We start from the raw sequence: 6,636 nt of genomic DNA on the forward strand, positions 1-6,636 counted from the left end.
CCCCACTACTGGAGAGAGCAGAACAATAACCTGACTATTGGACTATGAGGAAAGCTAGCAATAATTATAAAAAAAAAAAAAAAAGATTCAATAATTATTTATTAACATACTGCCACCTAGTGGTTAGTTTTCAATGTAAAAACTGATTTATTTTTTCCCCTTAAAGAAACATTCCACATAAACCTTACAGACTACAGGGCTTGAGGGGCAGTGCACGAAGAGACAGACGTCAGACCGGTGTGTACAAGGGATAACAGATTGCTCCCTGAAGTGTTCCTCGAAATTCTTTTAAAGGGGGTGTCCCCATGATTAATGTAAAAATTTCAATCAGACATCATATAGTAGACGACAACCTCATTCTAACAAAGCCCTGTACCTCACATGGATCCAGAGAGCTTCATATTCATTGCTCCAATTACTCTGATAGCGTTATTTCAAGATGGTAGCTTAGGGGGTGTGCACTTTTTTAAGGGGTGTGTCCTTTCTACTGCAGCTGGTCGCATATAAAGGATAGAACTGAGCATGTGCGTCCATCTCAGTGAGCAGGACAAAGAATTTAGAAAAAGAACAAACAGCGGGTGGCGTTATACAGATGATTTCAGTGAATAGCTCAGTGGCCATAGTAAATTTTAATGACATTCAATTGCAAAAGTGTTCACATCCAGGGTCTGGTTTGGAAAATGTAGAACATTTTTCGTGGGACACTCCATTTAAGAATTTGTCATCCTGCAATCACATGGTTGTGTCAGATCTGAACTGCTCTAAATGTTTTCTCAGAATCCAAAAACATTCCTGGCAGCGGTGGGATTTGAACCCACGCCTCCGAAGAGACTGGAGCCTTAATCCAGCGCCTTAGACCGCTCGGCCACGCTACCTTCTGAAAGTCATTTGTCAACAAACTGTTCTGGATTTAACGTCATTAAAACCTGAAAAACATTCAGCAGGGCAGGGATTTTGGAGCAGTTGTGGGAGGTTGTGATGTCAGAGCTAGACCCCATTGTAATCTTCATCTCACACAACAAATTTCACCAGGATTATTAGAAATTCCAGAAACAGCGCCCCTTGTATCTGCAGGCTGGACTTGGTATTGCAGCCTGGACTGAGCTGCCATACCAAACGCAATCCATGCAAAAGGGGGGGTGCTGTTCTATTTTTCCTAATCCTGGATGTCCCCTTATAGGTGGGCTGTACCGGAAGGACAATACCTCAGAGCAGATCTCAGGCCTATTGTGACCAGTGATAGAAGCCTCCTGCCTCATGGATGTTTTACATACAGATCTAGGCCTCAGTCACACCACTGTATTTTGGGTCCGTGTCCAATCCACCTTTTTTGAGAATCGCACACGGACTCATTCAATGGACGTCAGCGGCCATCACTGTGCTGTCCGCATCACAAATTACAAAACATCTCCAATTCTTGTTGGAAAGACCACAAACCAGCAACGTCTGTGTGCACCAGGTTAGAGTCAAATCAGCATCATTACCTATGTTCTTCCAGACCCAACCATGAGTGCCCACTTCTGGGCGGAGATTATACAAGCCCCACCCAATTTCAGCCCACAAAATGATCACCGGGGCTAGCACTGCACTAGACAGGATGGGGCCTGACAAAGGTCTACGGTTGCCTGTCGTAAATTCCCTAACGGGTAGAATCCATCAGTAATTATATGAACTGCCTGGGTTTGGGGTGGCCCCCTCGACACCGTTGCACCCCAATGGGAAATGGGAGAGTCAGGGTCTGAAGTAAACCAGTGTGCTTCTTTACTGGAGGAGTTCAAGTGCGAAACAATACAGGCGGTGCACTGAGCTTCTCCAGTCTCCTTCCTGGTAACAGAAGGCTCTGGGCTGAGGAAGGCCTGAGGTACTGTCCCCTCTCTCTCAAAAGGCTGGTACCCAGGCCAAAGGGTTGGTGGCCCAGTTGTCCGGCTACCCATCTGTTCAAAGAGCTGGGGAACCAGGGTCTGTAGCATAGTATCCCCATCTCAGCGTCTTCTTCTGGTCACTCATGCAGACTGGAGTCTTTTCAACTAAACACTGGTTCCTGTCTGCAGACAATGAGGGGTTCTGACTGCGCTTCTTGTATACAGTTTCTAACTGAATAAGAACCTTCTAGTGGGAGGGGTGGAGTGGAGAAGCACAGCCTAAACAAAATCAATGTTGCAATTTGTCTGTCATATATAGAATTTCAATACAAGTCTATGGGAATGACTAACCAGTTTTTGGGATGAGGGGCTAAGCATATAACAGTACATCTGCTTTATGGGACCAAACGAAAAGTAAAATAAAATTTAAATAGAGATTAAAAAATATATAAAAACTTATATTTTTTTATTCAATGGGAAACTCTGCGAAAGCTTGGTCTCCCATGACCTGAACAACATATATAAAGCTTAGAAACTAAATATGGAGGCACGCCCCCGCCACCGTCAGCCATTTTTTTTACTTCATGTGAAATAAATTACTATGCAGCTAGAACTTTTCAGACTCAGGATTTGGTAGAAGGTGCAGCACAGGTCACCATTAGCGATCCAACCGAAGCAAGTTTCCTGAATGTCCAAACGAGCTCCACCGGCCGGACCCAGGGAAGAGGAAAGTGCAGATTGTGCCGTAAGTATTTCACTAAATGAGTCTGTCCCCTGCGAGTAAGTGAATCACATGGATTGCTTGTGTCACCATAGGGCGCCATCATCTTTCAGTCCTCATGATGTAAGCACCAGGGAGGAGTGAGCAGCGCGAGCGGCTCACAGGATCCTGTATGGACCGGAGTGCTGTCTACTGAACAGGAAATAGGGAAGAAAGATGAACAGTACCACGACGAGCAGGAACAAACACGCAGCCAGGACACGCTCCCACACAGCATGAGAGTGATCATTCCCTGCAAGAGAAGACATCATTGTAAATGTGACTGTGCAATGCCTAGACCTACCAGTTCGAAGAAGAGACTTAGATACATCTCAGCCGGCAGTACCACACATCATAGGGTTAGATACAAGACTCACCAGGCAGTATCACACATCATAGGATTAGATACAAGACTCACCAGACAGTATCACACATCAAAGGATTAGATACATGACTCAGCAGAAAGTATCAGACATCTCAGGATTAGATACATAACACAGCAGGCAGTATCAAACATCATAGGATGAGATACACGGCTCAGTGGACAGTATCATACATTATAGGATTAGATACATAATGCAGCCGATAGTATAACACATTGCAGGATTAGATACACAGTCCAGCAGGCAGTATCACACATCATAGGATTAGATACACAGTCCAGCAGGCAGTATCACTCATCATAGGATTAGATACATGTCTCAGCAGATAGTATTATACATCATAGGATTAGATACACAGTCCAGAAGGCAGTATTATACATCATAGGATTAGATACACAGTCCAGAAGGCAGTATCACACATCGCAGGATTAGATACATAATGCAGCCGGTAGAATAACACATCATAGGATTAGATACACAGTCCAGCAGACAGTATCACACATCATAGGATTGGATACACAGTCCAGCAGGCAGTATCACACATCATAGGATTAGATACACTGTCCAGCAGGCAGTATCACACATCATAGGATTAGATACACTGTCCAGCAGGCAGTATCACACATCATAGGATTAGATACACAGTACAGCAGGCAGTATCACACGTGATAAGCGAGAAAAACCACCTTGTCCTTGCAGACCCAGGAAATAGTTGGTCCCCGGCTCAGTATAGGACACTCCTGTGTAGACACCTGACAGGCTGTGCAGCTGTTTTCTGGTGTCTTTCTGTTTCCTAGAAATCGAGTGTAGTGAAGCTCATATACAGTATTCAAATCCCGGACGAGCCCTGTTTTTCTTCATACAGACAGAGATTCTATTAATATCTTGCAGCACTGTGCCGCTAATAGATATATTTACTGGTCAAACCCTTATATGTCGTAAAATATACATTCATGAACCTAGTGGGTGGTATTATAGTAGTTATATTTTTGAACATAGGAGGCATGATCATACTAGTTATATTTTTCTGTATAGGAGCAGTATTATAGTAGTTATATTCTTGTACATAGGAGGCAGTATTATAGTAGTTATATTCTTGTACATAGGAGGCATTATAGCTGTTATATTCTTCTACATAGGGTGCAGTATTATAGTAGTTATAGTCTTGTACATAGGAGGCAGTATTATAGTAGTTATATTCTTGTACATAGGAGGCAGTATTATAGTAGTTATATTCTTGTACATAGGAGGCAGTATTATAGTAGTTATATTCTTGTACAAAAGAGGCAGTATTATAGTAGTTATATTCTTGTACATAGGAGCAGTATTATGGTAGTTATATTCTTGTACATAGGAGGCAGTATTATAGTAGTTATATTCTTGTACAAAAGAGGCAGTATTATAGTAGTTATATTCTTGTACATAGGAGCAGTATTATAGTAGTTATATTCTTGTACATAGGAGGCAGTATTATAGTAGTTATATTCTTGTACATAGGAGGCAGTATTATAGTAGTTATATTCTTGTACATAGGAGCAGTATTATAGTGGTTATATTCTTGTACATAGGGAGCAGTATTATAGTAGTTATATTCTTGTACATAGGAGCAGTATTATGGTAGTTATATTCTTGTACATAGGAGCAGTATTATAGTAGTTATATTCTTGTACATAGGAGCAGTATTATAGTAGTTATATTCTTGTAAATAGGAGCAGTATTATAGTATTTATATTCTTGTACATAGGAGGCAGTATTATAGTAGTTATATTATTGTACATAGGAGGCAGTATGATAGTAGTTATAGTCTTGTACATATGAGCAGTATGCGTTAATTTCTTAACGATAATTTGTTTTCCCTTAGGGGGTTTATCCGCCCCAGTGAAACTGGTAGGACAGACGGAATATTTAATGAAGTAAAGTAATCAAATAAATCCACGCCCCCATTACCTCACTATAAGAGGCCAAACCCCCCATACATCAGTGTGTCATAACAAGAAACTCTCAAAAAACAAAAACAAAGGGAGGGATATTTGTGTGCTGCTGTTAGGACTAAGGGAAAACAAATTATCGTTAAGAAATTAACGCTTCCCTTACTTCCTAACCAGCAGCACTTGTGGGGACTTAGCAAGAAGTTAGCCTAAAGGGTAGGGACTTCAATGCTGAATGGAATTCAAAACAGACCGCCCAAAGGCAGTGTCTTCTGAACCCCTGAGGTTGAGTCTATAATGGCTCACAAAGGTAGAATGTGAGCTCCAGGAGGCCGCGGAACAGATCTGTTCTAGTGGAATAAGAGACCTTTCGGCCCAACTAGTAGAGACTGCTCGGGTGGAGTGAGCAGTGACAAAGGCAGGAGGAGGTCTATTCTGGGAAGCGAAAGATTCTCTGATGGCCTCTCTGATCCATCTACTTAGAGTAGGCTTAGAGGCCTTCTTCCCTTTATTCCTGCCAAAGAACAGGATAAGAAGATTCTCTGACCTTCTGAACTCCCGGGATCTCTCAATGTAGATTCTCAAACATCTGGCCACATCCAGAGAATGGAGGGAAGTTTCTTCTGCAGAGGAAGAAGAGGAACATAACACAGGCAAAGACACAACTTGATTAATGTCGTGCACAGAGGGCAACTTAGGCAAAAAGGTTGGTAAAAAAACGTAAAAGGACTCTGTCCGGTAAAAATAAAGTGTATGGCTCATACGCCGAAAAAGCCTGAAGCTCTGAAATGCGTTTGGCCGAAGTTACAGCCAACAAAAAGGTTACCTTCCTGGATAAAAACTTAAAGTCCACTTCTTCCAAGGGTTCAAAGGGAGGACCACTCAACCCTTTAATAGACTGGAGAATAGCATAAACTGGAGAATAGCTGATACTGGAGGATCCTGAGATGGTACTTGATGAGATGCACACCATAGAAGAAAAATGCGCTTTACCCTGGCGTAGGCCTTGACAGTCGCAGGAGCTCTGGAATGAGACATCGTTCTTAAGACCGCTGCTGATAGCCCTTCAGGCTCTAGAAGGGACTCATCAATCTCCAGGCTGTCAGATTTAGTCTGGATGGATCCAGGCAGAGCTGAGTGCCCCGGGACACCAGGTTCTGCATTGGGGGAAGCTTCCAATATTGCCCTCGGCTCATCTGCATGAGCAGGGTAAACCAAGATTTCCTGGGCCAGAATGGAATCACGGCTATTACAGAGGCTTGGTCCTGCCGAATCTTCATCAATACCCTGGGTATCTGTCACGGCCACGGTTATGGTCGTGACTCCTTGGGAGCCGCATACAGTTGCCCGCGGTTGTGGTTGTTGTGTCAACCGCAGCTGAGGCATTATGTAGTTGGCCTCAGTGCGGTTGCCGCGGACAACAGCCTTGTGTGCGGTTCCCGGGGAGTTGTGTGTGTATGCACGTTTGTATGTCTGGTGTGCACTGTGTTTTATGTTTGTGTGCGCACGGACATCATTCCCCGCACTGTGGCTGCCCGTGGCAACGTTTGGTATTATGTACATGTGGTGGCAGTGTCTCGGCCTTCGGGCTGTCTCCCAGGACGGCTGCCACCCATGTCGTTGCCAGCGGCAACAGCCACAGGGTGATCAGGTTGGTCACTTCCCCTGTATGTGTGTTTTCCCTTCTGTGTGCTGGAAGGGTT

General features: G+C 43.6%; 1 non-coding gene across 1 annotated transcript; it reads right to left on the reverse strand.

The window, feature by feature from the left end:
• Nucleotides 1-793: 793 nt before the first annotated feature.
• TRNAL-AAG lies at nt 794-875 on the reverse strand. Its single transcript has one exon. It is a non-coding gene; the product is annotated as a tRNA-Leu (tRNA).
• Between the last annotated feature and the right edge of the window lie 5,761 nt (nt 876-6,636).

Source organism: Bufo gargarizans, chromosome 2, assembly GCF_014858855.1.
Source record: "Bufo gargarizans isolate SCDJY-AF-19 chromosome 2, ASM1485885v1, whole genome shotgun sequence".
In the NCBI taxonomy this organism is placed as follows: Eukaryota; Metazoa; Chordata; class Amphibia; order Anura; family Bufonidae; genus Bufo; species Bufo gargarizans.